The sequence below is a fragment of the Lepidochelys kempii genome, chromosome 9, assembly GCF_965140265.1.
Source record: "Lepidochelys kempii isolate rLepKem1 chromosome 9, rLepKem1.hap2, whole genome shotgun sequence".
NCBI lineage: Eukaryota > Metazoa > Chordata > Testudines > Cheloniidae > Lepidochelys > Lepidochelys kempii.
This window is the reverse complement of record NC_133264.1, coordinates 97293592-97314297: the sequence shown is the minus strand read 5'-3', so window position 1 is coordinate 97314297 and position 20706 is coordinate 97293592.

The following is a 20706-nucleotide window of genomic DNA, read 5'->3' as shown; positions in this document are numbered from 1 at the left end:
CACTTGCTTCTGGATTTATCTCTTGGCTTTCAACATCCTGGTCTGTCCATGTGTTTTCAAACTGTCCCCAGGCCTGAAGGAACCTATGGTCAGCTTCTCCTCCTACATGACTTTGTGGCACAAAGGATATCTCTTCTACTAGACTAAATGTTTCCAGTAGGGATAAGGAGGTTTTAGTACCGTTATATAAGGCACTGGTGAGACCTCACCTGGAATACTGTGTGCAGTTCTGGTCTCCCATGTTTAAGAAGGATGAATTCAAACTGGAACAGGTACAGAGAAGGGCTACTAGGATGATCCGAGGAATGGAAAACTTGTCTTATGAAAGGAGACTCAGGGAGCTTGGCTTGTTTAGCCTAACTAAAAGAAGGTTGAGGGGAGATATGATTGCTCTCTATAAATATATCAGAGGGATAAATACCAGAGAGGGAGAGGAATTATTTAAACTCAGTACCAATGTGGACACAAGAACAAATGGATATAAACTGGCCACTAGGAAATTTAGATTAGAAATTAGACGAAGGTTTCTAACCATCAGAGGAGTGAAGTTTTGGAATAGCCTTCCGAGGGAAGTAGTGGGGGCAAAAGATCTATCTTGCTTTAAGATTAAACTCGATAAGTTTATGGAGGAGATGGTATGATGGGATAACATGGTTTTGGTAATTAAATATTCATGGTAAATAGGCCCAATGGCCTGTGATGGGTTTTTAGATGGGGTAAGATCCAAGTTACCCGGGAAAGAATTTTCTGTAGTATCTGGCTGATGAATCTTGCCCATATGCTCAGGGTTTAGCTGATCGCCATATTTGGGGTCGGGAAGGAATTTTCCTCCAGGGCAGATTGGAAGGCCCTGGAGGTTTTTCGCCTTCCTCTGTAGCATGGGGCACGGGTCACTTGCTGGAGGATTCTCTACTCCTTGAGGTCTTCAAACTACAATTTGAGGACTTCAATAGCACAGATATAGGTGTGAGGTCTTTTTTAGGAGTGGTGGGTGAAATTCTGTGGCCTGCATTGTGCAGGAGGTCAGACTAGATGATCATAATGGTCCCTTCTGACCTAAATATCTATGAATCTATGAATCTATGAAATGGCCAGTGGGGTTGCTAATACAAACTTAAAATTATTGACCTGACTACTGATGCATGCCATAAGAAGCATACAAGATCAACTGTATTTTAGTATTGACAGTGGTTCGTGTGCAGCCTGCAGTGAGCACACCCCAACCTCATAGAGAAGAGAGGGGAAATGCTTGTCTGTGGAAGCCTACTGTATTATCTACTGCTCCTGTCACTGAGAAGAGGGGAAACCATGCCTAATGCAGCCATTGTGCTTGCTGCCATTTCTGTCCATGCCTCCACTTTTCAGAGACTAATGCAAGCCTGCATGGGGAATGCTTTGGTATATCCCAGTAACACTGGAAGGATGAGATTGGTCTGGAATAGACTTTGTGGGATTCTGGAAGTGTTATTCCTATGGAGTACACCATTTCCCTGGAAAGCCAATGTATGCCAGGAAATGGCATGAGAATGGATGAGTGGGTAGCATACATGGATCACTAATGTAGCTGTTGAAATTCTGCAAGCATCAGAGATGTGTCACAGTGACAGTCCATTTTACTCTGCAGGAAGAGCATCCTGTGGCCAAGCTCCTTGGCTTCTTTGGCAAACTGGAAATGTAGTGGCAGCTTTAAGTCAGTTGTCAGACTGAGTGGCCCGTTTTCAGATGTAATTCAATAAAACTCCCTCTCAGTACGCAATACTCATTGGTTTGGTATATGTTTCTTAGGATGCCTCAATCTATTTTCAATGTGCTGCAGATTTGGACAATGCCAATTTGGGACAATGCCTAAACTGCTGGACTGGGGGAAGCTGGGACTTTAGCAGCTGAATAGGGAGCAGATGGGGTTTTAGCACCTACTTGGGAAGGTGAGGGAGGCAGTTTGGCAGCCAGGCAGTGGTTGAGGCCTTTGGCCTGAGGTAGATGGGGGTTAGGTGAGTTTAACAGCATTGCTCAGGGGTGTGGATTTTTCACACCCTCTGAGCGACTTAGTTGTGCTGACCTAATTCCCTAGTGTAGACCAGGCTTCAGGTTCTGCAGCACCATTCTGTGTCAAGAGGTGGGTTCTGTGATAAATTTCCGAATTGTGGAAAACAGAGGGGTTTTTGTTTGTCTTGCTCACAGAGATCCATTATTTAACACGGTAATGATGCTAAAAAGTAAAGATGAAAAAGTAAAACCATACACTTAAGCTAACATTCTTGAGCTCCCAACATTAAAGATCAACTGTTGGACAGCCAGAATAAACTGCATGTAATTGCATTTTAATGGAGCAACAGTGGCCATTTGGGCTAATTGTAGAGGAGTATTATCTTTCCAAAATTATGTCTACTACTCTAGTCATTTATACGATATAGGGTTAACAGAATTAATCTGACATAATCTCTACTCTGAGTTTAAGACTCTCTGCTAAAGAGAGAGAGACAAAGTAAATGCAGCTTGTATCTCTGATATTCCTTTATATAAAGCGACTTACTCATGTTAACATGAAAAATGGCAAAATAGCAATTTTACACTGGATTTCTGGCCCTAGTTGATCTGAACCAATAACACAATTTCAGAACAGCATTCAAAGTAAATTGAATATGATAATCAGTTCTCCAACCGGAGAACACCCATTCCTGCACTAGACAGCAGAAGGCGGTTGGGAGGAGGGTTTTCTTGGTTGACTTAAGGTTAAGCCTGTGATTGTGCCAATTTATGTTTCTATTGTAGTGATGATATGTTCCCTTCTGCAATCTTATTTCACTGTCGCATCAGTGTGTGTCATGAATGAACATTAATTCAAATCAAACACATAGTGAGGCTTTTGGGAATATCCCAGGATTAATGAAGTGAAGAACAATACAGAGCACACATTTTCTGGCTAGTATGTTCCGGAATAAACTCTCTTGTAGACTTCAGCACAAATAAAAAATGACTGTCTCATTTTGTGCTTGATCTTTGTGTGTCTTCTTTTTAAAAATTGCAGAAGATGCATGTTCTGTTTAAGTCTTATTTGTATTACGTTAGCATGTGGAGGCCTCAAATGAGATCAGGGCCCCATTGTCTTAGGTGCTGTATGCAGACGTAGAGTGAGACAGTCCCTGCCCAGAATTGCTTGCCGTTCTAAATAGATAAGGGTTGGGCAGAGATACAGAGCGGCAATGTGACTTGCCTGAGGTCATACAGCCGGTCAGTAACTGAGCTGGGAATAGAATGCGGGTTCCTTGAGTCCTGGTCCCGTGTCTTAGCCCCTGGACCACACTCCCTTTTCTGGAAGTTCTATTCCTGGATCTGCTACGGAAACAGTGTGTTATGGGATTTGTTCTCTCTGCCAATGTGCCAGGTCTCCTTGCTCCCACTCCAGTGCCCAATCCACTAGACTATTTTCAGAGTAACAGCCGTGTTAGTCTGTATTCGCAAAAAGAAAAGGAGTACTTGTGGCACCTTAGAGACTAACCAATTTAAAGCTTATGCTCTAATAAATTGGTTAGTCTCTAAGGTGCCACAAGTACTCCTTTTCTTCTTTCCACTAGACTATGTTGCATCCCAAGTTAATTAGTAGTGCACGTTACTAGCTGTGCATGTAAGAGTCTTCCTGAACGCAGGTTAGGGGTGAACAAGATGAAAGCCTGTCAGTGTTTCATTAAAATAATGGACTAGAATTTGTAGATAAGATGTCTCCATGTGAGGTGAGATCCTTAAATATTGGGAAGGCAGGATACGTGTAATTTGTATTGCATTTAATTTTTTTATTTTACAAGCAGATTACTAAATCTGTAAACACAAGTTACATTTTTCTTCTAAGTGTATCTGACTAGACTAGCCAAATACCTTGATTTTCCTGGCACAGTTCTGAAATCAGTGTGTGACCCACGTTGAGGGACTCAGCCTAGCACGGTTCAAAATTATCACTGGATGGGCTGTGATTCATAAGCGTTAACATGGTTTTGTTTTGATTTATGGCACTGGCCACTTTGCTGGCCACTGACAGACCAGACAACTATGTGATTATTTGTCTGATGATGCGTAGGAACCTCAGTGGTGGAAGATGTTTGAAATGGGTGAGATGGAGAAGTACAGGAGTCCAAGGATGGTGTGTTGGTCAAAGGCCCTCTTTTGCCATTTCCAGTTCAGTAAAGCTAAAAATAGACAAAACCTTGGCTCACTAGGCAATGGATACCGATACAACAGATGACGCCAATGACCAGGATATCAGAACTTGAGGAGATCCTAATGCAGACTTAATATCTTCTGTAATGCTTTGCTTCAGCTTCGAACCTGAATGCCTTCTCTTTAACCCTTTTCCCTTTCCTGGCTGTAGGGCAGGTCACTGAAGGGAGATCTTGTTTTCTCTGTAATGCAGCTTTCAAAAGTTGGGTCTCCCTGCCAACTGCAGAGGTAGTATGACAGAGTGAGAGTAGCCTAGGGCTGACTCACCACTCTGTAAGCTTCCCTGTATGGGCCACATTGGGAAATATTTGATTAGGACTGGATGATTAACCAGTTAACAAGGGGATTCCACTCCTCTGCTGGGAACTGTTAAATGGGGAACAGAAAGGGAGAGAGGTGTGGAAGGAAGGGCAGAGAAGCTCAGGATCTCAGAAAAGTGAGACCTCTTTCCCGGACCTCTCACCCTGTGTCTAGGGGGTTTCTTGAGGCTTGGAGAAAGCCATGTGGTCATGGGATATGAAGCTGCATAAAAGACATCGTAAATAAAGTACACTGTGGTGTGAGCTTCTGTCAGAATGCATGAGGACTGCTTGCTAAGAGAAATCCAGGGGGAGGGAGCACACCCTGTGACAGGTAGCAATGAGACAGATGCCATTTTGTGTTTCAGTTCAGATGCAGAATGTTACAGAATGAATCGCTCTTCTGGATATTCAACTTGTTCATTATTTGCTTGTTGTTTTTTCTAAACTGAAATAAGCCATCAAGACTGAAAAGTGCTTCTCTTCTTCCTTCTGTGTGAGGGAACATACCACTGGCAAACACATTTGTTATGATCATAGAACTAGAAGTCCTTCTGCTATGTCTACGTTTTCCCATATCACACTTATTTGTATCCCAAAGGACTCTGAATCTTGTTTTAGGGCAAGATCTCAGTCCACCTTTTTTTTTCTCCCAAGAGGAGTTCAGTGTTTTACAGTAATTGGCAGTGTTCAAAGTCTTCCTGTGTCAGAACTGCCATTTCTTGTGGGTTGGCATTGGACCTCCTCTCCTCTAAAGATCTCTATTGACCCCTAGGTTGGAGAGTGGCTGTGGCTTTTCCCTGGGTAGCAAAAGTATCAGCAGTTGGGAGTATTACCAAGGGCAGATTTTTCTTTTTCAGCAACTTTTATAGAACAAAGTCTAACTCTATCAATAAACATAATAAGACTGCTTATAAAGGCTTGCTCTACAACCCAATACAGTTGCAAGAAGACATTTTCCTGTGCATGGTTTTTGAACTGTCCACATGAGTAAATATCTGTGGATGAATCTAGAGATATTGCTAGTGTGAAATTCATTACGTTTTGGATTTATTTTGAGGATACATGATAAACACCAACACAACCATGTAGATTTCTTTGAACGTTCACATAGTATAGCAGAAAGCAGTGTTTGGCCCTTGAGGAACTAGTTTTCAGGAACTAGTGCTCCTAGTGGATCAGTACTCTGAAATTATTTGAATTTTGCAAAAACCCCTTTTGATTCTTTCCTGGTTCATTCCATGGGAGAACTTAGATACTTTGTGAAATGGTGTTCCAATTCACTCGTGCTTTTTCTGGTAACAGCTGGCAGTGAAGCTATGCTGACTTTAAAATATGATTCAGTCAAACTAGTTTGTTTGACTTGCTGAATGATCAGACATGATGGAATGTTTGCATCCAGAAGATCTCAAATTCCCCCCAACACCCAGTTCCACGTTGGCGGTTCTGACCTCCAGGGCCATTCTGTTTGAAACAATTACAGTTTTTAATTTTTGAATGCATTTTTTAAAAAAAGCAGCCAAGTACAAAGATTAACCCATAGGTTTTGCCCTCCTGAAGAAAGTGTGTGAATTCATTGCAACATCCTGCCTTTTAACTGGGGAGAGGAAATTCAGATCCTCTCAGACATTGTACCCTGTATATTTGAGAGCAAATAATGGACCAATAACACAAAAGTTCATCATGTGGTGGTAGGGCCTCTCCTTTAGGGTGTTTGAAATTACTGAAGTGTCTTAGGTTATGATCTACTTTACTTCTGCGCCTTGTTTCTCTGACCAGATTGGGCTAAAAGTAAAAAGTAAAACAGGAGGTGAAAACCCTTACTTCTGTTTGTTAATCTTTCTTCTTCTATCTTTCTTTCTTTTTTTTCTTCTTTTTAATAGCAAGGCTCTTTTTTTCTCTCTTTTGCCTCAATAGAAAGAAAAAAAGTTTTGTCAGCACTCCTGTTTCTTTTGTTGTTTTCTTTTTCTCAGAAGTCTTTTCTGCTTTTATCCTAATCCCAGTCATGCATGAGAGAACAGTTGTGCTCTGTTGTTTGTCTGTTCTGCTAGTTTTGAATCAGTAGGGCTCCTGCTTTGTTCTCTTTATTTTCTGAACACAGAAAGGTAAAAGAGTAGGAATAGTGATTGAAACTCTTAAGAGAAATTTAGATTTAATTCATTTTTGCCATGTTGGTAATAATTAAGGGACTATGACAAATGAAAAAACAAAACAAAACCAAAAAACTCCTCTGAGATCAGATTTTCCTTATCTGGAACATTTTTTAACTTGTAGCCCTTGAGACATTGCATTTTTACCCACATCATCCGATTTATTCACTCTGTGGAACCAGCTAATGATTTAACATATGCCAGTTTTTTGCCCACCACTCGGAATTGTTCCTTTGTAGGAACTGTTTTTTTATTCAAACACATATATTTGAAAAGCTGTATTAAGCTTCTTTACCTGATGTGATGTCAGCATGATTCTCAGGCCAGAACTGGGTTTTAAGACATACATTTATGGCCTTTAAACCCATCCACATTCTGGAGAGTTGTTTGTTTGAGGCATGTATTGCAGAATCACGGCCAATTTAAAAAAATATTTTAAATTATTTCTGTAATATTTTGACAAATACATGATAAATATTCATGATAAATAGTCTGAATCATTTAACAAATTAAACTAAGACTAAACACAAATCCATCTGTTTCTGTTTCATCCTTGCAAAACAAACCTTTTATGATTTTGGTATCCAACATGTGCTTGTTCTCTGTTGCCATGGAAATGCTATAGGCCTGAAATTTTTCACAGGCTCTTACTATGAAGTTTTTGAAAACTGTTTTGATTAATTTTTCCTCCACTTCAACTTCTCTCTCACTTAAACTGTTTTCTCTTTTGTTTCACACTTGATTTATGGCAGGTCGCTGTCATTTAAATAGATGTGCATTTTGAAATTCCTTCTTTCTGTTCTAATGCAAAGAAAAAATAACCCATGCAAGTCATGCTCAAAGACTTGGTTATTGTTGCTTGCTGGATTTCTGCTCTCTGTGGTTGTCGGGCCTAATTCAAAGTAATTCAGGCTACTCAGTGGGGGCAGTGCATAGCTCCACAGGAAATTATGATAGCAAAAGTCTTCCTGTAGAGTTCTGCGCTTGGCACTACAAAGTGCCTCAGGCTGCAGTTACCTGAATAGGGTTGAATTAGACCAGACAACCGCATCATCCCACTTCTTAATCTATTAGAGCGATATACAAGTGGCAATTGTTGATTGCAAAAATGGGATTAAGAGGCTCTTCAAGTGAATTGATTTTCTTGTGAGAACAAAAAGAGGAAAGAGAAGCCTAGTTTGAATCACACAGCTAGAAAGTTTCGTGAATGGGTTCCACTCCAAATGTTAGAATTAAAGCAATCAGTGTTTCCCCATGGGGTATGCAGGTGAGAGGAATAAACTGCTGGAAAATAGAAAATTATGTCTAAAATTTAAAAAAAGTTTGTGGCATTCTTGCCACAAGACTTGCCAAAGCATGGAACTCTTTCCCCTCCTCACAGCAGCAACAACTCCTTGTTTTAACTTTGGCACACAGGAATTTGTTGCTGTTCATCAGTCTCCGTTTATTACTCTTTAATCTTTCTTTTCGCTGACCTATTTTAATTTTTTTGTTTTAACTCAGGTAAATTAAAGGGAGCAAAGGGACTATTTTAGTTTCTTTGACACTTTCTTCTAAAATCTTACTTGACATTTAAAAAAATTTTTATGTACCGAGACCAAAGAAATTTTTGCTCTCTAGTATGAGGCATCCAAGGTTTGGTATATCTGCTGCTCTAGGGAAGAGCCTTTTAGGTTATTTTGAATTGTATTTTCAGAATGTGATAGTAACTCTGCGTTAGCTAATATTTCTGCCATCTCCTGAAGGTCTATTTAAAAAGAAAAGTATTATTTTTGCCAGTGCAGCCAAGTTTTATTAGGGTGAATAACACAAATCTCTTGTCGCTCTTACAACAGACAATTGGAAAAGTAATTTGATTGTAATTGGTTTAATGTACAGGCCTTTGCAAAATGAACACACTGTATTTGTTTTTAGATGACCCTCAATGAAACTGGAAATCATTCTGCCTTGACTAAAGAGCCATTGAAAGACAATGTACAGGATGTACATTCACTTGCCTATGATAATTTCTAAAATGATATTTAGCTCCACTTGGAAGTTAGCTGGTTTGTATGGCATATCATGCATCACAAATGTATCTGGAATGATCACCTATCTCACAGCTTTAGCTGTCAGAAGTTCCAAGAGTGTGGAGAATAGAAATGACACACTGATGCCAGCTGGGGAAAAGGAACTGACCAGAGCAGATGGAGGGAAGCCTTGTCTTACCTCTGGCTTTAGGACATATCACATACCAACTAGTAGTAAATTTCCAATTCTTGGCCACTGAAATTAGTGGTTTAAGCATTTGCCACATTTAAATAGCATCATGTGTGTTGTCATGATTACAGCTCTGAATGTGAATATGAAATCTTCACATTCCTGAGACAACTCAGAAGGAAACTCTTGGAGATCACATAGGAGAGAAGTGTGTGGCATTAACTCACTGTTTAGGAGTTGGAGTTAGGGAAGGAGCTGATAGGTGATGCCACCTTTGTTTACAGCCGTAGAAAGAAGACTGTCTCTTCCATCTTCAAAGATCTTTTTGGGGAAGGAAGAAAGAGGTACAATTTAGCCATTCAGTGCTCCCTATGCACACTGATGTGCCTGTTCTTCTAAAGTGCTATTCAGCACCACTGGCTAGTGTTTTTTAATTTGTCATTTTGCTTCCTAAGCCTGGATCCTTATCAACAAACAGCTCTGTAAGAAATATATTGGAGCAGAAACAGCTGATGGAGTCATTACCGGTTTGCAGCTCTGATGGCAAGCAGGGAAGGATGCAGCTGATCAGCTCTTGACCTGTGGGTGGCACTGCATTCAATAAGAACTTTGTAAGAGGGGCTTCAGGCGAAAGGGCAGAAGCAAACTCAGAACAAAAGAAAGGCATCTGGGCGTTAGTTGGTAATATTTTATTTAAGAAGTTGACTAAATTAATTGATTGCAAAATCTTCACATTAGCAGATGAGGATATGTATTTTAAAAGAAATGGTGGCGTTTTGGCAAGGAGAGATCTTTTCTCTGGCAAAAAGAACCACTGAAATTATTCTTGTAAGAGCTCAAAGTTTGAATGACATAGTAAAGACAAAATATGTATCTCATAAGGAAAAAAATTACCTACAGTTTTGTTATTTACATGAAAATGTGATCATAATCAGTTACGGTAATATCCTTCCTGCGGTATTCAAGGCTGTTTCTTCTGCTTCTGTTGTTGCTTCAGTTGTAATAGCTTTCCTAGGTTTAATTCCAAAGATGTAATTTTATTGGGGGCACTGCTTCTTCAGGTGAATTTTTCCAAAATCTTTGTCAGGCGGTGAAAGAGGTATTAGCTGCCGGTTCTGCATCCTACATTCGATAGATAAATTGGGGGATAATTATCTGTTTGTAATAATGTTGCTTTTTCTAATTACTGTACTTTAATTGTTCCATATTTAATTACCTAAAATTGCATAAGACTTGAGTAGTGTCTTTGCAGATGCTATCAATTATGTCATAATAAATTTAATTTACTTTTCAGGATTCACCGTAGCTGATTGTTGGGCTTCTGTTCCTGCTTGACTGTTCTGACTCTGAACAGGTTTATTCAGCTGTTGTCTGCTAAGCTCTACAGAAAAGAACAATGGCTTCTGATCTGCCTTTTATGGTTTATTGGAAACTGGTGGTCCGCACTACAGCTTTGGTCAGTGATTAACCAGAGTGAAAACAAACTACACAAGGCTAAGTTGATGTTGGAGGAGGAATGAGCCCACTTCATTAAGGCTTTAAGAGGAAACCTTTTCTTCTTCAGTGCTTGTTCAAAACTTTTCAGGTCTCTATTTAATCACGTAATTCTCTCTAAGTAGCAAGGGAAGCTTGCTGCACAGCAAGAGGTCTTTTGCCACATGACAACTTAGAAAGATAAATTATATATAAATATCTTCATGGTTTTGTGCAGAGGAAACCAACTTTAGTTTTACCGTGTGAAACTAATTCACTTCTTTCTTTAAGGGGAAGAGCTAGTACTTTCTCATGTCAAAATGTACAAGGAAAAGCCTTTAATGCCATTATCTCTTTTGGCATATATATGTAAGATGAGCAATTCATATCTGGCTAGAGCTAGACCAAGGCTTTAGAAGAGGAAAAAATAAAGAGGCAGCAATAACCACAACACTTTAAAAGGACAGTGGTATGGATGCAGGCTGAGCTGAAACCAAAGTGCTTACTATGAGGTATCTGATTCTGACTTCATGAGAAATCAAATCCTCTAATGCCACTCCAAGGCTTTTTGTGGACTGAAACTGTAGACAGCCATAAGCCTGGGAAGTTATGTATTACAAATATTGTAGCAGGTATGAGATGGATTGATTAGGTGCTACCAGTCTTCATTTCTCCATATACATGGTGCATATCCTCCTCAGCTGCCCATGAGGTCCATTCTGGCATTGTGCTGAGAAGTCATACAAAGTGAATTATGTTGCAGTGGACCACATACTTTTCTGTACATTTATTTTTTAATATGGCAGTTCATTATAATTTGGGGAGCATAAGACTGAAACTCAAAGCAGAGTGATGATAAATCAGCTACTTTGCATACCCAGGTCATCTAGCAATAGGCAAGCACCTTGCTATTACTGCAGGCCCCCTATATTAGCAGCACTTAATAACTCAAATAGCCCACTATAACAAATTGTTGGTGAATGTTACAGAAGTAAGAATGAATGGCGAGTTGCTGTACAGACATATTTAAAAAGTCCTTGAACTGTTTTTTGTGGAAACTTTGCTGACTTTAGCAGGTGTTTAACAGCTGATGATTAAGGCTCTGATTCTGCAAATACTTGGAAATGTGAGTAACTTTACAGATGTGAATAAAGTTCATAACTGAAACCCAAGGTCCCAATTCAACAAAACACTTGATCAGGTGCTAACGTGCTTTGCTAAGTTGGGGCCTGCGTTTTGCAGTGTTATAAATGTTGAGCAGGTGGCTGGGTGTTCTCGCCGATGAAGGTTGGGATTTTGTTTTGTGATTTCGCTCTTCTATTTTGAGCAATTGCTTTTTGAAATGAAAATGGAGAGCTATAAAAAATACAGTCTATAAATAAACCATAGATAAAAAATTAACACACATCCACATAACCACTAGAGTTTATATGGTTTGCTTCTTGGCCTGGGTATTTCAAACTGTTCAGAGACTTATTTGTTAGGGTTTACTTTAACCCTCCCCTTCCCCATTTTTCATATGAACGTAATGCTTTATGGCACCCATAGATCAAATAAAAGATTTTCTATGCTACCATGTTAATGTGGTGCTTCCAAGTTTGGATGGAGGCCTACTAGGGGGAGAGGGTAGTTTTATTGCTACACCCATTCAATCTTTGCTCTTTCTGTTGAAGCTGCCGGTTGTATGGTTTCACACAGGCCACTTTACAGATATAGCAACCACTTTCTGTTCCTGCTCTCATGGGCTGGCTTTGAACAAGCCACCCAGAAGGGAAAAGCATCTTTATTACATAACTGATCCTCTGAGCGATCCAGTCTCCCCTTGTAAGGTGTTTAAACCACCTGAAAATCTTGGAGGCTCAGATTTAATGCTGTGTTGCTTTTTGAAGGATGTAACTCATTAAACCAGGTGTAGGGCTGGGAGAAGCAAGGCAGCTGAGCAAAACATAAGAATGAACAAAACCTGCAGCTCCCACCTGAGCTGTCTGAAGGCTGGGATGAGCATTCCCATATCTGCACCGAGGCGCCCCAGGGCACCCCTTCATCTTTGTTGATGTTTTGTCAGATAGGTCTCAACAAGTCTGGCTGTCTGCTGGGATTCAAAACATGCATGCTCCAAGGCTTCCCCAAGGCGAGAAGTGCAGTGTGCACTGGAGGGCATTTCTGATGTGGGGAAAGAGCTGAAGACAGTAGGCAGTCCAACAGGGCAATTGTCTGCCTCACTGAGTGTCTTGTCTTGGACCCAGTGACTTCCATTCTCTTTCTCTCCCTCCATGCTGCTCTCTTCTCCTCGTGACTCAGTACAGACTAGACAATACCCAGGTCTCCTACCAACAGAGTGTCAAATACCTATTCTGACCAGGGAAAATTCACCACCCACCATAAAACAGGCAATCATCCAGCCACTACTAAATAATCCACTGCTTTTCATACAGTAGTAGCATTTAAGACCAGAAGGGACCATTAGATCATCTAATCTGACATCCTGTATAGCTCTGGCAGGGCTGGCTAGAAAACAAGAATTTCATTTTGGCAAGAATGTCAAGGTTTTGAAATACGTTTTCATGCCTCATCAGAATGAAAATATGACCCTTCAAAATGCTCCATGTTTGAGAGCATGCCTCTCTAGCTGGGTGGTTAGGGGACTGGCCTGGGATGTGGTTGACTTTGGTTTCAGGCCCTTTTCTGTCTGATTCAGGGCAGAGACTTGACCCTGGGTCTTCCACGTTCCACGTGACTACCCTAACCATCAGGCTGTTCTGGGGTGGATCTCTCTCTCTCTCTCTTCCCACCCTCCAGAAATTCCATCCTGGACCTAAAAAACCTTCCTATCAAAACTGATATGTTTCTGTGAAAGTTTCAGTTTCAATGAATTGGCATTTTCTGATGGGGAAACAAGTATTTTGTCAAACTCCCCTGTTTATACATCCAAGGATCATACTAGCCCCTTTTTGCCACAGCATTGCACTGGGAGCTCATGTTGAGTTGCTTGTCCAATGTGACCACTAAATCCTTTTCAGAACCCACTGCTTTCCAGGATACAGTCCCCCATTCTGCAATTATGGCTTACATACCTTGTTCCTAGAGGTAGAATGCTACATTTTCACATTACCAAGTATTCATATTACCAAGTAATCCAGATTGCCCTGTCCTCATTTTATTTAATATTCCTCCAATCTTTGTGTCATCCACAAACTATATCGGCGGTGACTTCCAGATCGTTGATGAAAATGTTGAATAGTGTCGGGGATAGCATCCTCTTGGTCTGATGTCTATATACTAGTTCATCAAAGAGTGTCACACTGGTTCTCACATCATTGCAAAATTTATGTACGGATAATGTGTTAGGTGTTATGTATACAGACTGAAAATTATATTCTTAAGGTCTGACTTTGGGCTGGTCACCAGAAGATATAAACAAGTATCTTTGAGGGAGTAGATGCTTATCTACCTGTCTGGCTATTTTTACCTTGTATACTTCATAATGAACACTGATGTAAAATCTGAGCAAAATGCTAATCAAGTGAGTGCAAAATCTCCAGGGGACATTCTAGACAATGTGAATTTTTACAAGCGAAGACAAAGGATCTGTGATATATGTGGGTGCAGAGGTAGCCACAGTTATCCTTCACTGAGGCGGGGGGAGGGCAAGCTGTCAGCTGGCTTGTTTTATGCATGGAGGATCACAGCTGGTGTGACTGTCTGATGTTCAGAGAGAAACTTTGGATGAGCTAACCTTTATGAGACAGGGGAATGGCTTATTAGTTAAGTTTGGGCTCTAGAAAGCGTGTTATGATTGTATTTTATATGTTACCATTTGTTTCCATTAATTCTACTTGATTCTTTTCCAATTTCTGTTAAATAAACTTCTTTGTGTTTTTACTCTAAACCTGAGTACTGCACGTTGAGCAAAGTGGTGACCCTGAGGTGTAACTGGTAAGCTGGGGCATGCTGTTCCTTTGGCAGTATCCAGTAGAGCAGGGCTGGACGCTGCAGGGGGACTCTTGGAAGGCTTGGGGGTTGTAGTGTGCCCATTGTTAATCTGTAAAGACAGAGAGAGTGAGGCATGTGGAGGCCTAGAGGGCAGTGCTTGTGCTGCCAGAGCTGGTGGAATTGGGGAGCTGACCCACACCAGGTACAGACAAGCCTTCTTCATGCTAAGGCCAGGGGGAAGTGAAGTGCCTCATAACTCTGGGTACCTTTGGGACGCATCACACTGTGGAACCCCACTAAACACCCCCATTTGATGATGGTTCCCCATTGATTATTTTTTGAGATCTATCAGTTAGCCAGTTCTTAACCTATTTAACATGCTTTATTGATATAGTACAGTACTTTTTACTCAGCGTCGTGCAGTACTAAGTCAAACACTTTACAAAGGCCCAAGTATATTACTTCTGCACAGTTACTTTTATTAACCAAACTTGTAATCTCATCCAAGAATGAAATCAGGTTTGCTTTTGACATGACCTATTTGCCATAAAATCATACTTGATGCCCAAGGCCTCTCAAAGTACTGCCCAATGTCTAGCTTCCCTTTTCTCAGAAAGCTCACTGAGAAGCTAGCAAAAAACCTCCAATGCCAGATTGACATGTTTCCAGTATCCTGGATCACTCTGTCATGCTTCAGGCCAAGACGTTGTACAGAGATGGGCACTTGTGGCTCTGGGAGATGTTCCTCCTGTTTGCAGACAAGGGACTGGGTCCATCCTTCTCCTGCGGCACCTCTCTGCAGCACTTGATACCGCTGACTGCTAAGCACCCCATCCTACCTCGAAGAAGCTGCAGGGGTGAGACTGAACACCCTCAGATGGCTCCTCTCTAGTTTAATGGACCCCAATCCTTCCCACCACCAGAGCCCTCACCTGCAGAATACCACAAAGTTCACGGCACTTGCTGATATAAATCAGCAGCTATGAGAAGCCTTTGCGAAAAGCTGATGAGACAACATGGGCTGGAATGCCAGCAGCACACAAACCATCTTTACATTTTCTTTACCTCAGATGTAAACAGCATCATCTCTCAGCTGGCTCCTCAGCCAGCCAAAATCAGCACCTGGATGAAGAGCAACTGACTAAAGCTGAACCTGGGCAAGACTGAGGTTATGCTCGTAGGAATAGGAAAGTGCTTTGAAGAACTTGCCTCCTTTACAGTATCCCCCAGTAGAGCAGGACCCTGTCTCTGACTGTACTTGGTTAGTGGCTTTCAGGTCCACTTGGACTCCTCACTGTTGCTGAATGCCCATATGTCCCTAGTGGCCGGAAATGCACACTCCCATCTGCCACTGGCCAGATAAATGGACACAAATCAGATATTAGGAATGGCAATATACAAAAGCCTGTAGGAGAACACTTCAACCTCCCTGGACACACAATAGCAAATGGGATAACATGATTTTGGTAATTAATTGGTAAATAGGACAAATGGCCTGTGATGGGATGTTAGATGGGGTGGGATCTGAGTTACCCAGGAAAGTATTTTCTGTAGTATCTGGCTGGTGAATCTTGCCCATATGCTCAGGGTTCAGCTGATCGCCATATTTGGGGTCGGGAAGAAATTTTCCTCCAGGGCAGATTGGAAGAGGCCCTGGAGGTTTTTCGCCTTCCTCTGTAGCATGGGGCATGGGTCACTTGCTGGAGGATTCTCTGCTCCTTGAAGTCTTTAAACCACGATTTGAGGACTTCAATAGCTCAGACGTAGGTGAGAGGTTTTTCGCAGGAGTGGGTGGGTGAGGTTCTGTGGCCTGCGTTGTGCAGGAGGTCGGACTAGATCATCATAATGGTCCCTTCTGACCTTAATATCTATGAATCCCGCAGCAAAAAAACTTCAGAACCAGACTTCAAAGAGAAACTGCTGAGCTTCAGTTCATTTGCAAATTTGACACTATCAGCTCAGGATTAAACACAGTTGGCTCACCAACTACAAAAGCCGTTTCTCCTCCCGTGGTATTCACACCTCAACTGCTAGAAGAGGGCCGCATCCTCCCTAATTGAACTAACCTCATTATCTCTAGCCTGGTTCTTGCTTGCATATTTATACCTGCCTCTGGAAATTTCCACTACATGCATCTGACGAAGTGGCTATTCACCCACAAAAGCTTATGCTCCAATACGTCTGTTAGTCTATAAGATGCCACAGGACTCTTTGCCGCCTTCTTTTAAAAATAATTCTTGAGCATTTTTCCTTCCTCTCGTCAGGCAGGATGTGGAAATTTCAAAATACCATGGGAGAGGCTAGTCACAGTATGTTTATATATTGGGGTAAAGCAGATGGAAATCACTGTTTGCATTCAACTTCTGCTTTAATTCTCCCCTCCTTCAGGATGTCTACATGGGCTAACTGGTATGGGTGAAATAACAGCTGCCCCGAAACTTAGCACCAAACTTCAAGTAGCTTTATTGCAACTTAACCAAACTTCTTTTAACTGAAAAACAAAACTAAATAACAAATTTCTGGTTTGTTTGTATACATTCCCTGGCTGTGTGGAAACGGATATCTTTGACTGTAAAGGCTTCTGTGAAGAAGCATTTTTGCAATTGTGCATTAGGGTTTTTTTTGTTTTTTTGGTACTTCCTGCCTGGATAAATCCAAAAAGTATGGATCTTGTAAGAATTCCAGTCCAGTTTGCAGAACAAAGAAGTTTCAGATCCAAACAAATAAATATCAGACTTTTGGATGTTTATCCCAACTCAGCCAACACTTAGAACCTTTTGAAGTACAGACATTACTAGCCTCTTGTGAATTTGGGTGGGAGTTTAAAAGCAGTCCTGTTTTTTTAATAGGAATAGTGGTTATCTAGAGCTCTCGCTGCTTTTATCCAGTAGATATTTCTAGCTTTTGGGGCTTTGAATGTGGAATTACAAACTAGCAAAGCCTCTTTTTAGGTATCATCTGTTACATCTTCTGTCTTTTGGAAACAGTGTAGTTGGTGCTAGCTCTTTGCCTGTCTATCTTTGCTTTATAATCCTATGGAGATAAGAGGTAGGGGTCCCAGCTGCTGTGTGTCTCTCATATTTATAATCTGATGTGTTTTGGTTGTTATCTGAGCAGGTTTCTGACTGGTGGTTGCTCCTTTTGATTCCTACAAGGACAGGACCTCTTTGTCTCTCTGTATATAAGCATACTGACTTGATGGTGGTTTGACTCAAAAGAGAGCCATGACTATTCCACTTTGGTCAAATGGCTGGATTGCCATCACATGAGGCCATTTGACAGAAGATGAATGTAGAGGGAGGGCTGTAACTGACAAGACGATCACTGCAGAAAATATAAAAGGAGGACTTGTGGCACCTTAGAGACTAACCAATTTATTTGAGCATGAGCTTTCGTGAGCTACAGCTCTCTAAGGTGCCACAAGTACTCCTTTTCTTTTTGCGAATACAGACTAACACGGCTGTTACTCTGAAACCTGCAGAAAATATGAAAACTTTTATTTTGTAGAAAACTGAAAAGAGAAGAAAATTGTAGAAGGATTGTGATCTTAGAGGCAGCAGGTTTTCTCATATGTACCATTTTTCAGTAGTCCAAGAAAATCAAGGAAAAATACAGGGAAAGTAAATGGGAGTGGGAAGAAAAACTCCAAGAAAGAGTATGGACAAGCAGTGTCATAAGATCTCCCAGTCCCTAAGCAGGATCAGCCTGGGGATGAGAAGCAATTGACTGAAGATTCACCTGGGTTAGACAGAAATTATTTTGGTGAGAAAGAGGGCAATAGAACTTGTTGGAGCAGCAGACATCTTGTTTTGGTGACTGGCCTGTGGTTTATAGAGCTCCCTTCCGTAAGACTTTGCCCTCAAGCAGTGATTTTCGACCTTACCCATATTGAGATCTCCCTCCTATTTAGCAATATGGGAAGGGCAGGGTGCTCACAATTCTCTGACACCTGTTTGCAACCCCAGTGACGGTTGTGACCACTCCCTAAAGTGTGATTAACCCACAAAGAGTGCTAGCTGTAGAAAGACCCTGTACTGTGTGCTTTGCAGTACTGTTTATCGATGTCAGTGCACCAGAATAACGCTTAAAGTGAAAGAGAAGGAAAATGGCATTCCTCAAGCTTTGCATCACTACAGGGCAACAGCGCCTACCTTACTGTTACTATCTCTCTAGCACTGAGGATTAATAATGTTACCGCTACTGTTACCAAACCAACCCATGCACCGTCTTCAAGCAAGAACTACCGGAGGGGAAAGGACAACTAGACCACCTGAAGACTTTGCGAAGAAAGGCTGGAGCGTGGGAGAAACATTTGCCCTTCATCTTCATCCTCACTCTGTTGAAGAGGCTTCTGGCTTCCAGGCAGCAAATTCTTCACCATTGCTGTCTTGAGTTTCTGATAGCTCATCAAAGGCACGCTCACGCTCTGAGACAAGCAGCCAAATAATTGCATATCTTCATTTTACAGCACAGTATGCATGCTTTGAGCCTGAGGGAGGTTGAGTCCTTATTTCTAGCATAGCTTCTGGGCACAATGCTGATACCAGGATGCCACTTCTACAATGAAGGGATGCCACCAGCAGGGGGTGTATGCATAATCAACTGTTAAAAATAACTGCTTCTCTTTCAAAGTCCAAAGCGGATAAACCACTACATAGGAAACTAGTAGCAATACCTACCTTTCTGAGCCTCAGAGAGAGGCAAGGATTATGTCACAATCTAGCAAACAGACCATTATGGATCTTAACAAGATCTGAAAATCTAAATATGCAGGAGCCATGCTTTATATGCAAATTGCATCTTCATTAACTAGAGGTGGCCCTGAACCAAAATAGAACGAAGTCTGGGGATGTGTGGATTTGCTATGTTCAGTATCAGGAGATGCATCCTAAATGGTACGGCTCAGGCCATTTTGTTCCTTTAGCCTTTTCAAGGGCAGGGCTATTTAAAACCTAGCTTACAAACTCTGACAGGAAAACGAGTCAATGGCGGGTATGTGCAGTAACTCCATGTCATCTTGACGAATGGCATGGGGAGACCAGTCCACTTATTATGTGCAGTGTTTGACATTGTAGTTATTGGGGTTACTCTATACCCTAAACCCCTAGGGTGCCAGTTGCATGCCCAGCAGTTAGGCCTTGTAGGCATTAGCCCTGGTGGGTCCCATCACTGCTCAGACACATGGCTAAGGGAAAGGTTTTTACTAGGGCTGGCAGGAAAGGGAAAGGTTGCAGGTACCCTAAGTACAGAGGTTTAAATAGTAAGGGTTCAAGGTAAGCCATAGCAGTTCCTCTCTGGGTACTTGGGGAAGTCCAGTTGAGAGTCATGGTCCTCATGCCTGGGGTGATCTCTCTAGTCCAGTGTCTGTTCCAGCAAATAAGCATTTGCGGATTTCCAAGCCAGGCTCAGTTAGTGTCTTTCATTGGGGCCTCTCTGCCCTGGTTCCCTGATTAGCTGATGCTGCTCCTTTATAAGTCCCGCACAGACCTGCACCCATCTTTGATGTCCGGCCATCACAGCCTTTTCCATACGCTGCCCTGTCCACAATACCTGGGGCTTCTTTCCAGCTCCCTGCTGCCACATGGCTCCTACTCCAGAACAGAGCCCAGCCATTTCCTAGATCAGGACCTTTACCTTCACCTGGCTGGAGAAGAGCATGTAGAATGGGGAGGTGGCTGTTGGAATTTGTAGTCCCCTATTTGGCAAATCTATTACACTATATATGCAGTAGAGTTGCAATAGCAAGCCATGTATTAAGTTTAGTTTTGATAATATTTCATTTCTAAGAGCTATAGAATTTAGCCATATAGACAGCCGGCACATCTTCAGAACTGACAGTCTTAGTAGTATCACCCAGCCTTGGAGAGAGTGGATTCCTCAGTGTTGAGCAGATAGCTGATATGCAAAATTGAGGGAGACTTTCTCTTTCCATGTGGCAGTTTTGCTCATTTATGCTTTGGCATCCTGGGAAGAAGCTAGCTTCTGAAATGTCATCATCTAACATGGTAACACCTGTAGAATCTGTGTGCGTGCAGGTCTGCTTGTTTTTAAACTGGGTCATCAGTAAAGTGAGTCTGTTTGTTCCCCTCTGTCAGCAGCCAACAAACAGAGCTTTAAGCACACCCACCTGCCCTCATGTGCACAGTGTTTTGGAGTCTGAGCCCTTTGTAAAACAATCAGACTGAGCAAGTTTAGGAGGTTGTGCCTCTGCAGAACACCCCCGTGTTTCTGACAAATAAAGCCAAGCTTTTGGAAACTATTGTCATTTGCCTCCTCCCTAGAATCTTGCCTAAAGAACATGGTATCCTGAAGAGCATGTAGGGCCAGCTACCCTGATCACACTATGTAGCTGAGTATATATTCAGTCACTGGATGAATTATACCCTCTCTGTTCTCTTTATTCATAATTTGAGGTCTGATCCTGCTCCTACTGAAGACAA